Source organism: Hyperolius riggenbachi, chromosome 1 (genome assembly GCF_040937935.1).
Source record: "Hyperolius riggenbachi isolate aHypRig1 chromosome 1, aHypRig1.pri, whole genome shotgun sequence".
Lineage (NCBI taxonomy): Eukaryota > Metazoa > Chordata > Amphibia > Anura > Hyperoliidae > Hyperolius > Hyperolius riggenbachi.
Genome location: NC_090646.1, coordinates 593,301,982 through 593,325,659, shown reverse-complemented (window position 1 = coordinate 593,325,659; position 23,678 = coordinate 593,301,982). Strand labels below are relative to the sequence as shown.

Sequence of the window (23,678 nt, the reverse complement as noted above, 5' to 3'; positions counted from 1 at the left end):
TTAGTGCAACTGGAACGACTGCAGATGAAACATGTGGGTGTTGGGTGCAGGTACTGGGTATCACATAGGTGCAAATACTTGGTGCCATGCCTGGGTGCTAGCTATGGTTGGGCATTGTGTCATGTGGGTTCTGAGTGCAGGTACTTTGGGTGCTAGTACTAGTTATGTGGGTGCAGATAGTGGGTGCCATGTGGAGGCTGTGTACAGGTGTGAGTAGTGGGTGCCATGTTAGGGCTGGGTGACAGTACTGTGCCATGTAGGTGTGAGTACTGGGTGCCAGCTATAGGGTGAAGGGGTGCAGGTACTGGATGCCATGTGGCTGTTTGATGCAAGTACTAAGTGCCATATTGAGGCCGGATGTGAGTATTGGGTGCTCGGTGCAAGTACTGGGTGCTTGCTATAGTGGGAGTTACTGGTTGAGTTTAATGTGGGTGCTGAATATTGGTGGGATTGTTGTGGGTGCAAGGGGTGGGAGATCACTGTGGGTACTGATATGAATGGCATAGTTGCTACTAGGGGAGGTAGAGGTCAGTGTGGTTGCTGGGGGAAGGGTTGGTCACTGTGGATGCTGGGGGGAGAAGTAACTGTGGGTGCTGTGGAAGGTAGAGGTCAGTATGGGTGCTGGAGGAAAGGGAGGTCACTGTGGGTCCTTTGGGGGAGGTCACTGTGGGTTTCGGGAGGTAGAGGTCATTGTGGGTGCAGGGGGTGTGAGGTCACTATGGGTGCTGCTATGAATGGCATAGTTGCTGCTAAGGGAGATAGAGGTAAGTGTGGGTTCTGGGGGAAGGGTAGGCTACTGTGGGTGCTGTGGAAGGAAGAGATCAGTATGGGTGCTGGAGGAAGGGTAGGTCACTGTGGGTGCTGGGAGAAGTCAGTGTAGTTACTGGAGGAGGGAGTGGATGCTGGATGTTGGGAGAGGCCACTGTAGGCGCTGGCAATGGGAGAGGTCACTGTAGGTGCTGCTTTTGGGATGGGACATCCCTGTGGGTGCTGCAGGGGACAGGAGGGTAGCCACTGGGGGAGGGAAAAATCACTGTGGGAGCTGGGGGAGGGATAGGTCAGTGCGGGTGCTGGGGTAGGCAGGATCACTGCTAGAGCTGGGGAGGGAGAGGTCACTGTGGGTGCTAGGTTGAGGGAGAGGTCACTGTGGGTGCTGGGGGAGGGAGAGGTCACTGTGGGTGCTAGGTGGAGGGAGAGGTCACTGTGGGTGCTGGGGAGGAAGAGGTCACTGTGGGTGCTAGGTGGAGGGAGAGGTCACTGTGGGTGCTGGGGGAGGGAGAGGTCACTGTGGGTGCTAGGTTGAGGGAGAGGTCACTGTGGGTGCTGGGGGAGGGAGAGGTCACTGTGGGTGCTAGGTGGAGGGAGAGGTCACTGTGGGTGCTGGGGAGGAAGAGGTCACTGTGGGTGCTAGGGGGAGGGAGAGGTCACTGTGGGTGCTGGGGGAGGGAGAGGTCACTGTGGGTGCTAGGTGGAGGGAGAGGTCACTGTGGGTGCTGGGGGAGGGACAGGTCACTGTGGGTGCTAGGTGGAGGAATAAGTCACTGTGGGTGCTGGGAAGGGAGAGGTCACTGTGGGTGCTAGATGGAGGGAAAGGTCACTGTGGGTGCTGGGTAAGGGAGAGGTCACTGTGGGTCCTAGGTGGAGGGAGAGGTCACTGTGGGTGAAAGGTGAAGGGAGAGGTCACTGTGGGTACTGGGAAGGGAGAAGTCAGTATGGGTCCTAGGTGGAGGGAGAGGTCACTGTGATTGCTAGGTGAAGGGATATGTCACTGTGGGTACTGGGGAGGGAGAGGTCAGTATGGGTCCTAGGTGGAGGGAGAGGTCACTGGGTACTAGGTGGAGGGAGAGGTCACTATGGGTACTGGGGAGGGAGAGGTAAATATGGGTCCTAGGTGGAGGGAGAGGTCACTGGGTCCTAGGTGGAGGGAGAGGTCACTGGGTCCTAGGTGGAGGGAGAGGTCACTGTGGGTGCTAGGGGAGGGAGTGGTCACTGGGTACTAGGTGGAGGGAGAGGTCACTGTGGGTACTAGGGAGAGAGAGGTCAATATGGGTCCTAGGTGGAGGGAGAGGTCACTGAGTACTAGGTGGAGGGAGAGGTCACTATGGGTGCTGGGGGAGGGAGAGGTCAGTATGGGTCCTAGGTGGAGGGAGAGGTCAGTATGCCACAGTAGGATTTCTGTCTGGGCCTCTTCACTTGAAAGTGTCCCAGGCGGGGGCGGAGCTTCTCGCGGATGGGCGTGGCTTATCGCGGTTGGGGCGGGGCTTATTTTGCGCAGCGAGAGGGGATTTTTTTGAAGGTTTTAAAAAGGGGGGTGCCTGGGCACCCAGAGCACCCCCCTGTGCACGTGCCTGCTCACATGATTTGCACAATTACTCACTGGCAGGAATCCAAATTCTTATTTGCCTGTTGCATACATCCTCATGTAATAAATGAATGAATAATTGTAAATATTTTCTGTTTCAAAATGGCAAATATATTTAGTGCAACTTTTTTTAGCATACTTTTTTTAGTAGTGGGGTTTAGATTCCTTTAAGAAGAACAGCTAAGACAAATTTGGGCAAAGCCACCACTATTAGTAGCCACAGTTAAATTTTTTCTCTGGGGGTTAAGTTCAGGTGTGGGTGGGGGGGGGGGGTTGTTAAAGTTAGGTTGCCACAGGGTTAAGGTTAGTTGCCCACCTGTGGGGTTAAGGTGAGGTGCCCACAGGGGGTTAAGGTTAGTTGCCCACCAGAGGGGGTTAAGGTTCGTATTGTAAAATACTGTTTAAATTACCAATATTCTACATTTTTTTGGTTATCCACGTACCCAAATTAGCTTGCAGCACCTTTGAATGTACACCCTTTAAGCCCTTTATAAGTTCTTAATGATTCTGATTTGTTGTGACATCACTGGGTACTTTACAAAACACTTATTTCTCATAGGAAAGAAACACTGCATTACTCCAGCTTATCTGATCTGGTAGAGCCAAAAGCTAACTTGCACACACTAAAGCAGTATAAAACACTGACATAATATTCAATAAAAACATGTTTTCCTACTTTTTATATGCCATACGGTTATCATTTTTGCTTTTGTGCATAAGTATAATTATTCATTGCAAGTTCCCAATGTAGAATTTTTTTTGCTCTGAGAGCTGACATTGCATTTTATTCTTAACTGGTGTATTCATATTGTATTGAGTGTCTGACTGTGTTCAGGAGAGTCCGCAGTGTCAGAGAAGTGTTTATTTTATTGTATCAAGTGAGGAATGTAAACACAAGATAACATTATCTCCAGTTCGGAGGCGACCAGCTTTCCCGGCTGGGAGCTTTAAAGTCCTGTGTTTAACCCTTTGAATGCTGTTCCAGTAAAAAAAAAAAAATGGTGGTAGTATATAGTATGCTGTAAATTATCTTTTACAGCAAAGAAGAAATGCTGGGTTTCACTCCACTTTAGGCTGCTTTCACAGTAAGCAGTACAGTACGCAGCATACCGCATAGCAATGAAAATCAATGGGCTGTTCACAGAGCCCACGTTGCGTTACGTTGTAACGCTTCACGTTATTTCAAAGTGCTGCGTTATTTCAAAATGCTGTGCGTTCTACGCGGCTAAGCCGCGTTAAACTGTTTGCACATGCTCAGTAGTATTGGAGGAGGAGGTTTCCCCCTCCTCCTCCTCGGCCAGGCACATGGCTAATTAATATTTACTGCACGGTGTGACGTGCAGTGTTTACTTCCTGGAGCGCCGCTGTGTGCGGAGATTGGCCGGCGAGACCACGTGATGCCGCATGTGTCCAAGAGTACGCATCACGGCATCACAGGACGCATGAAGAGACGCTTAACGCGGCTCGATCTGACGTCCAGCTTCTACCCCACTATGCGTTGCGTTAGGTGCACGTTATGCGACCTTAACGTAGCATCTAACGCAACGTCTTAGTGGGAAAGAAGCCTTAATGTACTCATCATTGGTACTGAAAGCTGAGCTTACATACTTTTGTTATCATGTCTATTTGCTGTGCTGATGTCTTTTTCTCACATTGACCTCAACGTTTTCTGTAACACAGAGACAGGAAGTAAATTTTATCTTTGCATATCAGCCACATTCTGTTAAGGGAGGAAACTGAGAAGTACAGTAACACGTAATGTATATATTTACTTTCTTGTACCAAACATTCATTTCCTGATAACTTCACACATTGCCATTCTGTACTACCGGTAATTAAAAAGAGAAGAAATTGCTTGTTGAAGAACTCAGCCATGAGACTCCTTGGTGCAGCCCTAATACAGGCCTGTGACAGTGCGTCTTGTAATTTCTATATGAAGGCTTTCTTCACAGTAGCTTATTAGAGGTGGACAGCTCATAACATTAATGTTTTCTTAGTGCTTCTCCCTGGACCCGCTATGCCTGGCCTTCAAGTTGAAGTTACATAGATGCTGTATGAACTTTGAACCTATGTACTGTGCAGTGATGGTCAAAAAGATTAAAATATTTCCAGATTGCATGTAGTATGGCAGTGGATTAGAAGGTGGACAAGAGCAGGGCCATTTCAGGGCACAGGCCATCCAGGCAGAGGCACTGAAAACCCTCCAGTGTATAGGACACAATACTGCACCCTCTGTATCAATGCAGCTGTTTTCCCAGAAAACACACTCCGTTTATTTAAATCAACCACACACACCCTATCATCACACCAAACCTAGGAGTCTGGTAACTTAACATTAAGGGCGGTAAACTCAGACATTAACCCTCAATGAGGAGAAGCTATGGGAAATGACATCAAAATTAAACAATCAAGAGAATTGTAATAGGAACATTGTCAAAGCAGATTTTCAAGGAAGTCGTGGGGGAGGATGTGCCGCAAATGTCAAAATCAATGGCCATATGTAACATGACAGATAAAAATGGCGCACATCGACAGAGGAATAAAAATGGTGCCGCATTGACTTCAATTATATAACGCTATTTAGCGTTATAACTTAAGTGTTAAAAAATGGCGCATTCCAATCACCATGTGGTTTCAGTCCCCGCATGGTGATTGGCCGGCTGAAGGACTACAACAAACTAACGGAAGAAGTCAAGGAGTGGAGAGAAGGAGCGATCGCCGGCCGGGACAAGGTAATGTATGCATATTGCACACATCCTACACCTATTCCCCTCAGTGTCCCGCTGCCTCTCTCCCCCCGACCCCGTTGCCTATAACTGGCCCCTGCATTTTTTAATGGCGCACCGTTCCACAATAAATGTTTCATAAATTGCTATTTACCGGTTTAATGTATTTACATTAAAACGGTAAATAGCGTTTTATGATACATTTGTCGGCGGAACAGTGCGCCATTTTTCTCCCTGCGCCATTTTTAGATGGATCCATATATCAAGGGTTTAATGCAAGCTTGCCCTATCAACAAGGCTGAGTGCATGGGCACTGGATTACACCAACTGATATGCATGCAAAAATCCACTTCACGGATATACTTATCTACTTGGACGCTGCAGTGGCTTATTTGACATGAGATATTGGGAGTTAAAAATATCATTAGAGCCTGTGCTCTGTCATTGTTGCGAACTGCCAAACCTAACAGATCTGAGGTGAAATTCATCCTTTATTGAGCATTGGGAAAGCACAGCTATACAATTAGCCTGCAGCATGCTAGAGTATATGTACAACAACTGTATACAGAAATCATTAGGTCCTGTTTACATCCAGGTGGTGAGAATGGCAGTTGGTTATATGGCATGTTAGTGTGTGGGGGGTGGGCCTTGTCATCTCTGAGGTATCGCTGTGTTTTTAGTGCATTTAAATTATCTATGGTTTGCTATTCACCTTTGATTTCTGTTCACAATAAAGTTATTGATTTTTTTGAATGTGAGGCCTGAGCTAACTTTTTGTACTTGTAATGTGAAGAGTTTATGTGACTTGAGTTACAGGCCCATAATTAATTAGTGTAAGTATTGTTTAACCCGGGCTCTATGACACACTATTCCTCATTAGCTTGAGGGCTGAATTAAAGTGTTAAAATATATCAAGGAATTTCTCCTTGAATAATGGGATTAGGCAGGGGTGCTCTCTCTCACCCCTCCTTTTTAATATCTGCATAGAAATCTTTATTTTAAAAAATCCAAGATGACACAGATATTCATAGGGTAAAGATAGGAGGAACACATATGAAGATTGTGGCATATGCGGACGATATCTTATTAATAGGGACAAAGCCAGAAAATTCTATCAGAAAAATGTAATTGATTTCTGTAACGATTGCGGGAACGATCTCCCCGGTCAGCGCACAGCATGTACGCTGACTCTGAGGAGATCTTCACAAGCGTTCAGACAGAGGAGCCCAGTAATGGTGGAACACACCTGTGGAGGAACAAACACATCCAGCAGGTGGAGCTGTGGAGCACAGAGAGACAAATCCTCTGAACAGTCCACAGATGACAGACAAAAATTGCTCAATGCGAATGCAGCAATGAGCAATACATTAACAAGACAGGAACAGGAACAGATCTGCAATAGATCAGATGAATGTCTGTCAAACTAGTAGCAGACTTTGAGGGAACAGACATTCATTCACAGAGCATCCACAAATGCCAGACAGAAATTGCTCAATGCAAATGCAGCAATGAGTAGAGATGAGCGTAATGACCTAATTACGATTTTGCGAAATTTCGCGTAATTAGTGTAATTACGATTATGGCCGTAAGTACATAATCGTAATGAAGAAGGATTTCGCGAAATTTCGCGTAAGCGTAATTTTCGCGTAATTTTCGCATTACAGTCGTATCATGCCGTAATTTCGCATTAAACGCTACCGTAATTTCGCGTTAAACCGTAACGCTCCGTATAATATAAAAAAGCCGCCGACTTTAAGGGTTAATAGCAAAGCCCCCTTAAATGTTAAGAGCCTCAAATTTGGAGAATATATTAAGGAGATCAGGAGGAATAAGAGGAAAAAATTTTTTTTCAAAAAGACCTTATAGTTTTTGAGAAAATCGATGTTAAAGTTTCAAAGGAAAAATGTAAACATTTAAAAACCCACCGACTTTAACGGTTAATAGCAAAGCCTGCTTAAAGTTTAGGAACACCAAATTCCCAGGGTATATTAAGGGGATCAGTGGGAATAAGAGGAAAACATTTTTTTTCAAAAAGACCTTATAGTTTTTGAGAAAATCGATTTTTAAGTTTCAAGGGCGAAAATGTCTTTTAAATGTGGAAAATGTCAGTTTTTTTTGCACAGGTAACAATAGTGTATTATTTTCATAGATTCCCCCAAGTGGGAAGAGTTTTACTTACTTCGTTCTGAGTGTGGGAAATATAAAAAAAAAACGACGTGGGGTCCCCCCTCCCAGACCTCTTTAACCCCTTGTCCCCCATGCAGGCTGGGATAGCCAGAATGCGGAGCACCGGCCGCGTGGGGCTCCGCACCCTGACTATACCAGCCCGCATGGTCCATGGATTGGGGGGTCTCGGAAGGGGAGGGGCAGCCAAGCTTTCCCCTCCCCCTCCGAGCCCTTGTCCAATCCAAGGACAAGGGGCTCTTCTCCACCTCCGATGGGCGGTGGAGGTGGAGGCCGCGATTTCCTGGGGGGGAGGTTCATGGTGGAATCTGGGAGTCCCCTTTAAAAAGGGGTCCCCCAGATGCCCACCCCCCCCTCCCAGGAGAAATGAGTATAGAGGTACTTGTACCCCATACCCATTTCCTTTAAGAGTTAAAGTAAATAAACACACAGACACTTAGAAAAAGTATTTTAATTGAACAAAAAACATAACCACGAAAAAAGTCCTTTAATATTCTTAATTAACCATTAATACTTACCTGTCCCTTTAAATAAATGATCCCTCGCAATATCCTCGGAAATGTTCTATCAGTTACAATGTAACAAAGTTATTACAATGTATCAACTTTGTTACATTGTAACTACGCCGCACCCGACGTCACTCACCGCCGCCGCCGCCACCGCGTCTGCGCTGCAGGACCCGACAGAGCTCTGAGCTAGCTCTGAGCTATAGCTCAGAGCTCTCTAAGCATCTTTGTATTTGGGCTCCAAGGAGCCCCATTGGTCCTTAACAGACCAATGGGGTTCCTTCTGATTTGAAGGAACCCCATTGGTCTGCTAAGGACCAATGGGTCTCCTTGGAGCCCAAATACAAAGATGCTTTAGAGAGCTCTGAGCTATAGCTCAGAGCTCTGTCGGGTCCGTGCAGGACGCTAAGTCCCCGCCGGCTCCGCTGCCCTCCCCGCCTCTCCCACATGTCACCCACATGTCACCCACATGTGGGTGACATGTGGGTGACAGATGTGGGCGGGGTGGACAGCGGGAGCTGCGGGGACTTAGCGTCCTGCACGGAGGCGTATGCGGCGGCTGAGCGGCGAGTGGCGTCGGGTGCGGCGTAGTTACAATGTAACAAAGTTGATACATTGTAATAACTTTGTTACATTGTAACTGATAGAACATTTCCGAGGATATTGCGAGGGATCATTTATTTAAAGGGACAGGTAAGTATTAATGGTTAATTAAGAATATTAAAGGACTTTTTTCGTGGTTATGTTTTTTGTTCAATTAAAATACTTTTTCTAAGTGTCTGTGTGTTTATTTACTTTAACTCTTAAAGGAAATGGGTATGGGGTACAAGTACCTCTATACTCATTTCTCCTGGGAGGGGGGGTGGGCATCTGGGGGACCCCTTTTTAAAGGGGACTCCCAGATTCCACCATGAACCTCCCCCCCAGGAAATCGCGGCCTCCACCTCCACCGCCCATCGGAGGTGGAGAAGAGCCCCTTGTCCTTGGATTGGACAAGGGCTCGGAGGGGGAGGGGAAAGCTTGGCTGCCCCTCCCCTTCCGAGACCCCCCAATCCATGGACCATGCGGGCTGGTATAGTCAGGGTGCGGAGCCCCACGCGGCCGGTGCTCCGCATTCTGGCTATCCCAGCCTGCATGGGGGACAAGGGGTTAAAGAGGTCTGGGAGGGGGGACCCCACGTCGTTTTTTTTTTATATTTCCCACACTCAGAACGAAGTAAGTAAAACTCTTCCCACTTGGGGGAATCTATGAAAATAATACACTATTGTTACCTGTGCAAAAAAAACTGACATTTTCCACATTTAAAAGACATTTTCGCCCTTGAAACTTAAAAATCGATTTTCTCAAAAACTATAAGGTCTTTTTGAAAAAAAAATTTTTCCTCTTATTCCTACTGATCCCCTTAATATACCCTGGGAATTTGGTGTTCCTAAACTTTAAGCAGGCTTTGCTATTAACCGTTAAAGTCGGCGGGTTTTTAAATGTTTACATTTTTCCTTTGAAACTTTAACATCGATTTTCTCAAAAACTATAAGGTCTTTTTGAAAAAAAATTTTTTCCTCTTATTCCTCCTGATCTCCTTAATATATTCTCCAAATTTGAGGCTCTTAGCACTTAAGGGGGCTTTGCTATTAACCCTTAAAGTCGGCGGCTTTTTTATATTATACGGAGCGTTACGGTTTAACGCGAAATTACGGTAGCGTTTAATGCGAAATTACGGCATGATACGAAACGCGAAATTTCGCGTTGAAAATTACGCTTACGGTATTTTCAATTACGATTTTAATGGCAATTTCGCTACGCTAATTTCGCATCGTAATCGCAAATTTCGCATGCGTAATTATAGTAATGCGAAATTACGAAAATTTCAGCTCAACTCTAGCAATGAGCAATATCTTAACAGGACATAACAAGTCAGTATACTTTAAATACACATGTTTAGTGCACAGTAAAGTGGCGAACGCCACCAAGACGGTAGCCCCAGTGGGGGGGAGCCCACTGGTGGCAGAGTATTCAAACAAACAGGAGTTGAACACACTAATACAATAATGAAAATAACAAAGAGGCACCAATATGTGTAGTGATTGGTGCAAACAGTATCTTGCTGATAGAGGCTCAGCGGTAACCTCTCCAGTGGCGAGGGCCCACTGGTGAGTGAGGATAGTCAGACAGATCAGGTAGGCAACAACCGAGCAGATAAAGGTACAGAATCGTAAGACAGGCTCAGAGTAAAGTTTCGGGCAAGAAGTCGGCAACAAGGTCAGATAAGCAGAGGTACAGAATCGCGAGGCAGCAGGAGCAGTCAGAAACAGGCAAGAAGTCATACACAGATAAATACAATTGACATGTTGTTTACTACTGATTACAGCTATCAAAGGTCAAATACATTAACTCTAGCTATGTGCAAATAAGCCGGGGTCCTGCCGGGTTCAATGCACTAGGATCTAACTAAAGTCTGACCCAGGATTTGCAGTCCAAAGACTAACAAAATGTCGGGTGGGGAAGCAGACTCAGGAAGTAACATTTATGGATGAACGCACCAATCAGAGACAGACCTGCAAAAGGACAAGGCAGCAATCTGCATTCACTTAGCCTGAGTCTCATAAGTTCATGCATATCCCTGCAAACAGCATAGCACTTGGATTCAGAATAACAAGCCACACCACAATGGAATGCGAATGAAATGCAAATGGACAATTCATTCATTGTGAATGTCAGAAAATCTCTGCAGACAGCAGCCAGCATAGTCTGGCTGCAGTAGTGTCTGAAGACAAAACAGACCTCACAGAGGAGATTATTACAATTTCAGTATTGTCATGATTGGTGTCAGCACACAGAGAGAATCTGATTATCGGTGATCTGCAGTATCACCAAGAATACAAATATATACCCGATTATTGATGATCTGCAGAATCACCGATAACCCAAGTATAACTAACCTCTGGACACCTATATAGTGTGAGTGTTTGGTGCAACAGTAATGACTTTGAGTAAGACCACCCGAGGAGCAGGTGGTCTTTGGCAGTATGGGCGATACTGCCTTCTGAGAAGTGCAAAAACCTTCCAGCAGCCTGAGACCTCCAAGGGGTGGAGTCTAAGGCTGAAGGTAGGAAGGACCAGTGAGTGAGTGACACCTGAAAGGTGAATGTCACTAGCAGGTCTGGAGACTATCTCTTAAAGGAGAGAGATAGCTCTCAAGGTCGGGCAAGCCAGGTCGGGAACACATGGACAGACAAGGTACAGAGACAGAAGGCTGATTCGGTATCCAAAGGCAGCTGGGTTGGCAACAGATAATCAGATATGGGTAGGTACCGAATCAGAAAGCAGAGGGATAGTCAGAAAAGCAGTAGGTCATAACAGATATCAAACAATGCCTAGTCTTGGGTGTGAGGTCCGTGGTCTCTACACCCTGGAACTAGTCTGGAGTATAATATGATGGTACACAGTATCCCTAGTCTTGGGTGTGAGGTCCGTGGTCTCGACACCCTGGAACTAGTCTGAAGTATAACAGAATGATAACACAAAGTCCCTAATCTTGGGTGTGAGGTCCGTGGTCTTGTGTCTTCTGTCTCAACTTCCGTAACACAAACCCAACATGTTTCCTGTGTTCTGAGAGGTTGGATGAGAAAATCAGTATATCGTCTAAGTACACCAAGACGAATTTGCCCAACACCTCTCTGAACACCTCGTTAATCAGCTCTTGGAAGACGGCGGCGTTACACAATCCGAAGGGCATCACTAGGTACTCGTAATGCCCGTCGGGTGTGTTAAAGGCCGTCTTCCATTCATCACCGTCCCTGATACGCACAAGGTTGTATGCACCCCTAAAATCCAGCTTCGAGAAAATCTTAGCATTGGTGACCTGGGTAAACAAATCGTCAATTGAAGGCAAAGGGAAACGATTTTTTACCGTAATCTTATTTAAGCCCCGATAATCAATGCATGGACGGAGACCTCCATCCTTCTTTTTCACAAAAAAGAATCCTGCCCCTGCTGATGACCGAGAGGGACGAATAAAGCCTTTAGCTAAGTTTTCTCGGATGTATTCTTCTCTGGCCCAGATAAATTATAGAGATGACCTCTAGGGGGCATACAACCAGACCTGAGATCAATGGGACAATCAAAAGGACGGTGAGGAGGAAGTTTATCTGTTGACTTGGGACTAAACACGTCCGCAAATTCTGAATACTGCCATTTGTTTGCTTTTAGTGCTTGCTTGGGCATTTATTTGCTACCAATAATACAATAGTCAGCTTTCTAGGAAGAGGAGGAGGAAAACAGTTATATTGCAGCAATAATTAAATAAAGAAAATGCAGGGGCTTATCGCGGTTGGGGGCGGGGCTTATTTTGCGCAGCGAGAGGGGATTTTTTTGAAGGTTTTAAAAAGGGGGGTGCCTGGGCACCCAGAGCACCCCCCTGTGCACGTGCCTGAATGGGTGCACTGGGTGCCAGCATGGGTGAGGGTGACAAGTGTGGGCAGGTGGTGAGGACAGTTGGGAGCCAGCGGCAATGCGTCTGCATTGGACGCTCTCTCAGCTATACTAAGTATAGCTGAGAGAAAAACATCTTTAAACTTTGGCTCCAAGACTCCCCATTGGTTCCTTATCGACCAATGGGGGATCCTCCTGATCCCCATTGGTCTGTTAAGGAACCAATGGGGAGCCTGTGAACCAAAATTTAAACAGGGCTGTTTTAAGCGGCATGTGGGCCCTGGGGCAAAGGTAGCCTGGGGGACCCATACTCCCCAGCAAATTCAGCCCCCCTTCAGTGAATCCCTGTCAGGTGGTACAGCCCCCGCCGCAGAAAAAAAAAAGTCATTTGTGGAGGTGTAGAGCTTGCATGTGTGAGGTTGTTTTTCAGTAGTGGGCCTGCCACAACTGAACCTATTATTGCTTTTATTGATAACAATACTGTCTTTTCATTGATATCGCCCACCATTCGTAGGATATCCATAAAAGCAATAAAAGGTTGTGGCAGGCCCACACACCAAAACAACCTCACACAAGCATGCCACCCCCCCCCCCCTTTCCATTGCCATTTGATCTGCTTTGTTCAGGTACTGGGCAGTATCCCCTGGCATTACAGGAGTCTGGACAAATTAGACTTTGTTGAAAGGTAGGGGTTTGCAATGTGTGAGGTTGTTTTGGTGTGTGGACCTGCCACTATCTATTATTTCTTTATTTGATGACAGTACTGTCATGTCATTTTATTGATATCGCCCTTGATTCCCATTCCTTCCAATCGTGGGCGATATCCATAAAAAGACAGTACTGTCATCAATAAAAACAATAATAGGTTCAATTGTGGCAGGTCCACACACAAAACAACCTCACACAGTGCAAGCCCCCACCTTTCAACAAAGTCTAGTTTGCCCAGACTCCATCCCCAGACAGACTCCCCTTTTAACCATTTTTTTAATCGGATCTGACATGACATGACATCTGCCTTACCAGATGCATGCAGTCATGATCCCTGTTCATCCTGTGTGTACAGTACACTTGCGGGAACCAGTAACAGCAGGGCGCCTCTTCCTCCTTGCAGGCATGGGTGTACTGTCGTGATGTCACATGCCTGCGTCACGTCGGGGAGAACGTCGCTGCGGCTAGCCGCGCTGCATCCCACCACAAGGAAGGCGGAAGAAAACCGGGCTGTGACACAGCGGAAACAGGTAATGTATGTGCCTGCAGCCCTTCCTGAATGCCGCTTACAAGCACCCACCAGCTGCACCAAGTTTCAGCGCCCTGCAGCCCACGCCACTGTACACAGCGGCCCGCTGCCATTGCAGCCTCATTTAATTTTTAAAGGTGAGATGCTTGGGGGCCCCTCTGGCCTCTGGGGCTTGAGGGCAGTTGCCCCCTTTGCCTTTATTGAAGTGCTGGCCCTGATGCTTTTCTCAGAATCAGAATCATATTTATTTCGCCAAGTACAATGGGGGTTGTACCCGGAATTATTTTTGGCTCGTACAGGGTCGGAGATGGTACAAACACATGCATGCAAAACAACACATACAATCAGGTACAGTAGTACAAGTAAGCATATACCTATATATACATATCCCTATAACTGTAGTAAAGGACGCGTGAAGAATCTGGAGTGCTATGTGAGTGGAGCAGCCTGCCAACTACCGATGTCGCTCGCTCGCTCCACAGCAGTTCCAGATGCCCCACAGTGTGTCCAGGAAGAGAGTGGATAGAGAAAGAGAGAGAGAAAGGATAGCTAGGAGAGACAAAGAGAAGAACCAAGGCAAGAAGAGAGGGACAGAGGCAGGGTCCTTTGGGGCTGAAGATTAAATAAAACACCCCTGGGTCCAACAATCAGTCCAACTGATGTGCGAGGATCTCCCCGAGGCCGTGGCAGGGAAAGGGACCCCTTGATGGAGAAATGGGTCAGAAGTCTGCCTGGATGGCGGCCGCAAGACCCCCGTGCCCCCAGCAGCCGAAGCACACAGAGCCAGGACTGGTGGAGAGAAAACCAAGCTCTCCAGGGCCCGTGGGGATCCAGGGCTGCCATATGGACAGAAGGATCCTCCGGCCTTTGTGGAAGAGGCTAGTAGCAGCAGCGGAGGACCAGCTGTGACCCTCCTCTGTACAGCGACCTGGATCCTCCGGCTGCGCCTGCTGGCTGTGAGGGGTGGGGGAACAGCTGTGCGCTCCTTCCTTGCACCCTGGCCTCCATGGCGGCGGCTTTCAGGCTGCTGTGAGCGGTGGCAGGGGGACGGCTGCGGACCCATCTGAGCAACCCTGGCCTTCAACACGGGGAGCCATCCTGGATGATGCCTGCAGCGTCCTGGTCTCCATGGCGGCAGGGGGATGGCTGTGGACTCCTCCATGTGACACTGACCCTCAACTCGGGGGGCCGTCCTGGATGACGCTTGCTGGTCTCCATGGCGGCGGCTTCAGGCCTCTGTGTGCGGTGGCAGGGGGACGGCTGTGGACTCCTCCGATGCGACGCTGGTTTTCCCCACTGGGAGCCATCCTGGATGACGCTTGCGCTGGTGGTCTGGAGGCAGCGGCGGCAGATCAGCGGAGCTCCGAGCTGCCTCTCCATGCCTGCACCCAGCACGTGGGCCTTGAACAGGTGCAGTGCAGGAGCGCTGATCTGCCCGAACAGCTGGTCCGCTGAGTGAAGCGGGGCGCACCCGACCAGCAGGGTAGCCGGTGGCCTGTGAGCCCTCAGTTCCGTGGTGGTGTCAGCGCAGGTGGTGTTGCTGATGGTCCGGGGGCAGTGGCGGCAGATCGTCAGAGCTCCATGCTGCTCCGTGCTGCCTCTCCCTGCCTGCGTGGGTCCCCCAGCAGCTGATCCTCTAGCCGACCGTCCTCTGCCATGATCAGTGGCTGATAGAGAGCCAGACCGGCAGTGCTCATGTCCTCCGCCTCCTACCTCAGCGAGAGGTGAAGCCAGAGGTGAGTGGAGGAGGGATAGCCCATTAAGAAAGCAAAAAAGGCCAGAGCCCTGTGGCCGAGGCGTCCGAGTCCGGCGCCATCTTGATCTTTCTCAGTTATACTTAGTATAGCTGAGAGAGCTTCCAATGCGGACGCATTGCCACTGGCTCCTGCTGTCCTCTCCACCTGCCCACACCTGTCACCCTCACTGGGTGCTAGCATGGGTGAGGGTGACAGGTGGGGGGGCAGGGAGGACAGCGGGAGCCGGCGGCAATGGATCCACATAGGCGGATGCCCTCTCAGCTATACTTAGCTGAGAGCTGCGGCGTGTGTGGTGGCGGGTTGGCGGAGATCTTTAATCAAGGTGAAGATCCCAAGATAGAGGATATTGGTGTGGGACTTTTTTTTGAGGATAAGGGCTTCGGGGGAGAGGGGAAGGCTAGGCCGCCCCTCTCTCTCGGAGCCCCTCATAGCATGGACCATGTGGGCTGGTATAGCCCAGGGTGCAAAGCCCCAGTCAGCCGGGGCTCCACATTCTGGCTATCCCAGCCTGCATGGGGACAAGGGGTTAAAGAGGCTCGGGAGGGGGGACCCCACAATTTTTTTTTTTTTTTTTAATATTGTTTCCCACTATCTTTTTAACATATACTGCAAATTTGGTGTTGCTAGGATGCAAGGGGCCTTTGCTATTAACTGCTAAAGTCATCGGGAATTGTTTCACTAAGAACTGTCATTTAACATATTTAAATGTATACTTTTTTCCTATGAAATTTTTAAATCTATTTTCTCAAAAACTATAAGGTCTTTTTGAAAAAAAAAATGTCCTCTTGTTCCCACTGTTCTTCTTAACATATCTGGCAAATTTGGTGTTCCTACCATGTAAGGGGGCCTTTGCTATTAACTGCTAAAGTCGGCGGGTTTTGGTGGCTTTTTAATCACGAATACTTTTTTGTTTGAAATTTTAAAATCGATTTTCTCAAAAACTAAAAGTTATTTTTGAATTTTTTTTTTAAGTTGTAGCCACATCTCACCTTTATAATCCATGCAATTTTGGTTATGGTAGCCTGTATGGGGGCTTTGCTATTAGCTAAAACGCTTTTCCGTGATCACGGCCGTGAATTTCCATGATTGCCTCATTCACGGGAAAAATCTGGATCGAATTCATGAGTCCATTTCAAATCCGGAAATTAATCACGCCATTTTCGGATTTTTTTTCAACCACGGCCGAATAGGTCGAATCCGAGCACCACTACTTGCCAGTGGTTGTCTGTACATTTGAGCAGATAAAGCTCAATCGCCTTCCCCAAAGCAGGATGTACCACTAAAATGATCAGAATTATGTTTCTCTAGAATGTCTTAAAGGAATGCTATCGATTAAAGCATTTTTTTAAATGCTGTATGTTAGGCACACATTACCACAAGTACTAGGAGCAATTTCCTTCCTTAAAGAGACACTGAAGCGAAAAAAAATATATGATATAATGAATTGGTTGTGTAGTATGAATAATTACTAGAAGATTAGCAGCAAAGAAAATATTCTCATATTTTTATTTTCAGGTATATAGTGTTTTTTTCTAACATTGCATCATTCTCTAATATGTGCAGATTACACAACACTCCGCATTCAAAATGATTCTTTCAGAGCAGTCTTTGAACTAATGACCTCTCCTCTGGCATAGAAAAATAAATTTGTTCACTAACAGTTGAGATAATAAAAGTTACTTTGAAAATCGTAGAGCTTAATGGCTTTTTTGCATAGAGATAACAACTGGAGTTTCTTAACTCTTCCTGTACTGGAAACAATTAGACTGATGTATCTGATCTTAATGTTTTATTTCTTAGCTGTACAACACATACAAATCATAATATCATAAGGTTTTTTTTCCGCTTCAGTGTCTCTTTAAGGGGCCCATACACTGGTTGATTTCAGCCGTCGATCGACCGATCAATTCAATCAAATCAATCGATCGATTGGAAATTGATTGCCGATCCATTGGCCGATCGACAGGATGGAAAATCTAGGTCGATCTGCTGCTGCCAGCAGATCGGTGGCCCATAGAGTTGCATTGGATCTAATGGTCCAATAATGCATTTAAATCGATTTCCAATAGATTTCATTCTGAAATCTGTTGGAAATCTGTTCCTAGTGTGTGGCACACTTCAGATAGATTCCTGTCAGATTCCGACTTGACAGGCATCTGATCTATCTGATGGTCGAATCTGCTGCAAATCTGTAAGTTTATGGCCACCTTTACACAGCTCTGCCTCTCTTCTGTAAAATCCTCCATCAGTTTTAGATACAAAAGTGTCTGGCTCTTAAAGGGCTAGACCATGTTCCTGCACAGGGGAGTTTCTATCAACTCCTCAGTGTATAGTTTAATAATCACCTAGCTGAAAGAATCTTATTCAGATGGTGGTAAGGGGTTTAAGATTCCAGCAATGTGTTTTCCTTTTCTTCTGTTCTCTGACCGATAAAAAGCCTGATAATGCCTTTGTAAACAGGGTCTCTTCCTCTCATAGCAGGGTATGAAGTAAATGCAGCCTGGAATTTAACATCACAAGCAAGCTAGTCAGTCAGGCTTCTTTCACATTACATAACGCTTGCAAGAGCCGATTTCCTGCAAGCATTATGATCTGCGGCGTGGACACCGGGATGTTGCGGTGCGACACTGATTAGCGGCAGTAGTTATAATTCTCTCGATGGGAAAATGCCTGTGTTGGACGATTAAAAGCTCCCGGGTGCATCAAACCGCAATGCATCAAAATGTAGCATTGGATGTGAAAGGTAAAATGAAAGTCTGTAGATTTTCATTTTACCTTGGCTAACTCAAAGTATTGACTTTGCGTCAAAAAGCTAGAGATCAGCTCTGGTGTGAAAGAGCCCTTAGTCAGTCAGTCAGGAATAGTGTATACACATCTCTATGCTAGTTATATTACAGCAATATTACAGCTCATCTAGTTACCTCCTCAGATCAGCCTCCTCATCATGTCTCCTGCATGCTGTGACACAGTGAAGTATATTTGTGAGCTGTGTGAGGAATGAAGTATGATTTCTAGGCAGGGAGAGAGGGAGAGAGAACTGGGTGAATAAATAAAGTGTCCTTAGCACTAGTGGTAATGTGTTTTAATTGATAGTGTTCCTTTAAGGGAAAAATCTGAATATAGTGTTCTTGCCGAAACAATGGTTCTCTATAGTAAATAAGGGATTTGCATTGCAAGAACCTAAAAGCTTCTTACAATAGTCTCCTGTATCAGAGGAAGGGAAGGTTATTAGTTGATTCAGCTGTGGGCCTCCTTTTGACTGCAGGGGCTGCTCCCCTCTGGTTATGTCCCATAACTGTGGCTCACTCTGACCACACTCAGGTTTACTGTGACCCCACTGCGAACACAGATTCAGGATGCTAAGTAGATGTTCACAGTTGGGGCAGAGTGGGGTCATAGTGAGCCAAACGGAGGTAAGCGTGAGCCACTTCTGGACATCAGACACCATTCTGGCTCACTCTCACCCTTGGAGCCAAAATTTAAACATGCTTTTGACTAACTATAGCTAGAGCCGGTGGGAGTGGCGGTGTGTAGACGTGGTTGCGCGTCAGAGATCTTTAATGAAGCTCGCAAGTTAGAGGAAATTGGTGTGGGATCATTTCCGACGATATTGGTATTGTAACTTTTTTTATAAGTACAGGTAAATATTTCTGGTTAATAAAGATTAATAAGGACTTTTTTTGTTGTTGCATTTTTATTTTATTTAACTCTTCGTGGACATTGGTAAGGGGTACTCTGTACCCCTATACTAATTTCTCCTATGGGATGGTGGGCATCTGGGGGTCCCCTTCTTAAAGGAGACACACAGATGCCACCATGAGCACCACAAGGGCTTCGTCGCCTCACCTCCTCCTGTGGCAAAGTCTATGTACATGGATAGGGAACTGGCTAATAGACAGAAAAGAGTTGTGGTCAATGGATCATACTCAAAATGGGAGACTGTTAGCAGTGGGTCTGTACTGGGTCCAGTGCTCTTCAATTTATTTATTAATGACCTAGTAGATGCAGTAGTAAGCAATGTTGCTATTTTTGCAGATGATCCAATATTGTGCAGAATCGTCAACTCTCAGGAAGATAGGGACATATTGCAACAGGATCTGGATAGGATGGCTATATGGGCACATAAATGACAGATGAAATTCAATGTTGAAAAATGTAAAGTCATGCATTTTGGTCGTACCAATGGTCCAGCACCATACAAAATAAATGGGATACAGTTGTCGACATCAAACTTGGAGGAAGACTTAGGAGTACTCTTCGACAACAAGTTAAATAATCATACTTAATGCCAAGTAGTGTTGGGCGAACAGTGTTCGCCACTGTTCGGGTTCTGCAGAACATCACCCTGTTTGGGTGATGTTCGAGTTCGGCCGAACACCTGATGGTGTTCGGCCTTTTAAGTTCGGGTTCGCCCCGAACTACTGAATGGCCGCCGAACAGGGCCGAACAGGGCCCCTGTTCGGCCGAACAGGGCCCTGTTCGCCCGAACATGCCGCAATACGGCCCCCCTATGGGGTCGCAGGCATAAGGGGGGAGCATGCCCCGATCGCGGGGGGGGGGGGGGGGGGCGGAAATTCCCCCCACCCCCTCCGCTAGCGCTCCCCCCTCTGCCCGCTTCCCCATAAAAAAAAGTTTAAGGCAAGTTAAATAGTACTTGGTGGCTGGCCTGGCACTGGCAGTGGAGTGAGGAGGAGGAGGAGTCCGAGTAGCAGAGTGACGCGTTGAGGACGGGCAGCGGGCGATTCAGCGGTAGTACCCTTGTGGTACTTCCGCCCTTTCTCTGACCTCACGTCCTCTACGTGATGACGCGTACGAGGGTACGCGTGACGCATACCCTCGTATGCAGAGGACGTGAGGTCAGAGAAAGGGCGGAAGTGCCACAAGGGTACTACCGCTGAACCGCCCGCTGCCTTCTTCAAGGATGGGATATCAGAAGTTCCCAATTTGAGATAATCTGCGGTCTTGCAACACTGCAACACACCGAATTTGCATAATCTGAAACCTTTTTGGATAAAGAATGCAATTAAAGCCTGTGTGTAACAAAACCAACTGGAGAATGGATAAAACTTGGTCCAAATATAGTTTGAATAATAAAACTAATATCATGCCAGTATGAAGTAATTAATGGACAGAACTATACAGTGTGGTATAAGGAACCTATTTGAGAACATCCCCTACAACAACAATTAGAAGGGTGTTTGAGAAATGTAATACACGATTTACCAGTGTATAATATCATTGCAAAGGTACTTTTTGAAAGGTTTCCTAATGTGTAATGCATTTAGAATATTTTACTATACATGAGGAAGCTAACTGTATATCTTTAATATCAAGAGAACATGTTTATTCTGTGCTCCAAAATTCTAAATATTTGGGTGCGTGGCAAGATGGCAGAGTGAAAGGACGTGCAGTTCTGAGCTCCTCCATGCCTGATCCTGATGTAGCCATGCTGCTGTGTGGGTGTGGGTCATACCTATCCAGAAACACTTTGGTTTACACCAAGGTTCCTGGTATGCCCCCAAGACTAAGCGTACCCAGGAAAGCAGCCTAAATACAACTTGCCTGGCGGAGGATCCCTCGCACGTAGTGTTGCTCGAATACCCCTCAATCACGGATCCGCATGCGGCCGTTATTATTGGAGCCGCATCCGGATCAACCCGTGATCGCATCCCGTATTTTTTGCCGCAACCGGATCAACCCGTCTTTCGCCGTGTTACGTATGGCATAAAATCCGTAATGTCGTGTTGAGTCGTGACCCATACTGATTCATGCGTATCGCCATGCCGCCATGCGTAGAAATGTACGTGTCAATCGTATCTGTGCTGAAAATCCGCATGTATGTACGGAACGTACAATGCATCCGCACTCGCTAACTGCGCATGCGCATGCATATGTTCGGCTCGTACACGTAAAAACGTACGTGTTCCCGTACGTGATACGCAGTGGGCAGGTGTAGAAGTGTCTGGAACTTTGACCAAGGCAGCAAGGTGGTGATCCAGGACTTCCAGAGACCCCCAGACAGACAGGATGGCTCCCAAGATCCCCCCAGAGATCAAGAGACTCATGATTATTGTAAGTAATCAAGATTAACACAATGCATATTGCAGAGTGTTATTGAAAGTGATATATGGTGTACTTATATTGTAATGGTACTGATAACTTTGGGAGTGGCAGGGGCGTAGCAATAGGTGCTTATTGCTGAATGATAGTGATATATGATGCACTTTTATTGTAATGGTACTGTTAATGTTAACTGTGGGGTACAGACTAACCAGCAAGCTCATTGGTGACCCAGAACTCATTGGAGTGTTAACTGTGGGAGTGGCAGGGCCGTAACAATAGGTGATTATTGCAGAGTGGTAGTGATGATGTTATATATGATGCAGTTACAGTGGTGTGAAAAACTATTTGCCCCCTTCCTGATTTCTTATTCTTTTGCATGTTTGTCACACTTAAATGTTTCTTTTAATCAAAAACTGTTAACTATTAGTCAAAGATAACATAATTGAACACAAAATGCAGTTTTAAATGATGGTTTTTATTATTTAGTGAGAAAAAAAACTCCAAATCTACATGGAGCTGTGTGAAAAAGAAATTGCCCCCTGAACCTAATAACTGGTTGGGCCACCCTTAGCAGCAATAACTGCAATCAAGCGTTTGTGATAACTTGCAACGAGTCTTTTACAGCGCTCTGGAGGAATTTTGGCCCACTCATCTTTGCAGAATTGTTGTAATTCAGCTTTATTTGAGGGTTTTCTAGCATGAACCGCCTTTTTAAGGTCATGCCACAACATCTCAATAGGATTCAGGTCAGGACTTTGACTAGGCCACTCCAAAGTCTTCATTTTGTTTTTTTTCAGCCATTCAGAGGTGGATTTGCTGGTGTGTTTTGGGTCATTGTCCTGCTGCAGCACCCAAGATCGCTTCAGCTTGAGTTGACAAACAGATGGCCGGACATTCTCCTTCAGGATTTTTTGGTAGACAGTAGAATTCATGGCTCCATCTATCACAGCAAGCCTATCAGGTCCTGAAGCAGCAAAACAACCCCAGACCATCACACTATCTACCACCACCATATTTTACTGTTGGTATGATGTTCTTTTGCTGAAATGCTGTGTTACTTCTACGCCAGATGTAACGGGACACGCACCTTCCAAAAAGTTCAACTTTTGTCTCATCGGTCCATAAGGTATTTTCCCAAAAGTCTTGGCAATCATTGAGATGTTTTTTAGCAAAATTGAGACGAGCCTTAATGTTCTTTTTGCTGAAAAGTGGTTTGCGCCTTGGATATCTGCCATGCAGGCCGTTTTTGCCCAGTCTCTTTCTTATGGTAGAGTCGTGAACACTGACCTTAATTGAGGCAAGTGAGGCCTGCAGTTCTTTAGATGTTGTCCTGGGGTCTTTTGTGGCCTCTTGGATGAGTTTTCTCTGCACTCTTGGAGTAATATTGGTCGGCCGGCCACTCCTGGGAAGGTTCATCACTGTTCCATGTTTTTGCCATTTGTGGATAATGGCTCTTCACTGTGGTTCGCTGGAGTCCCAAAGCTTTAGAAATGGCTTTATAACCTTTACCAGACTGATAGATCTCAATTACAGTACTTTTGTTCTCATTTGTTCCTGAATTTCTTTGGATCTTGGCATGATGTCTAGCTTTTGAGGTGCTTTTGGTCTACTTCTCTGTGTCAGATAGCTCCTATTTAAGTGATTTCTTGAGTGAAACAGGTGTGGCAGTAATCAGGCCTGGGGGTGACTACAGAAATTGAACTGTGAACGGTGTGATAAACCACAGTTAAGTTATTTTTTAACAAGGGGGGCAATAACTTTTTCACACAGGGCCATGTAGATTTGGAGTTTTTGTTTCACTAAATAATAAAAACCATCATTTAAAACTGCATTTTGTGTTCAATTATGTTATCTTTGACTAATAGTTAACGGTTTTTGATGAGCAGAAACATTTAAGTGTGACAAACATGCAAAAGAATAAGAAATCAGGAAGGGGGCAAATAGTTTTTCACACCACTGTATATTGTAATGGTACCAGCGTCGGACAGGCCCAGCGGACCACCGTCATTAAAGGGCACTAGGGCAAAAAATTGTGAAATTTAAAATATGTGCAAACATAAACAAATAGGAAGTACATTTTTTCCACAGTAAAATGAGCCATAAATTACTTTTCTCCTATGTCACTGTCACTTGCGGTAGCCGGTAAGTAGTAGAAATCTGACAGAAGCGACAGGTTTTGGGCTAGTCCATCTCTTCTTCATAGGGGATTCTCAGCAAGGATTTAAACAATGATGATGGCCAGCTTCCCTGTTCGCTACACAGTTTTTTTGGCAGTTGGACAGAGCAACTGACATTCACTAAGTGTTTTAGAAAATAAATAAATCCCCGAGAATCCCCCATGAAGAGATGGACTAGTCCAAAACCTGTCGCTTCTGTCAGATTTCTACGACCTACTGTAAGTGACAGCGACAT

At 46.2% G+C, this 23,678-nt stretch overlaps 1 protein-coding gene across 1 annotated transcript in view; it reads left to right on the top strand.

The window, feature by feature from the left end:
• The window catches only part of LOC137541261 (mast cell protease 1A-like), a 144,925-nt gene that overhangs the window by 112,983 nt on the left and 8,264 nt on the right, over positions 1–23,678 (top strand). The window lies entirely within an intron of this gene.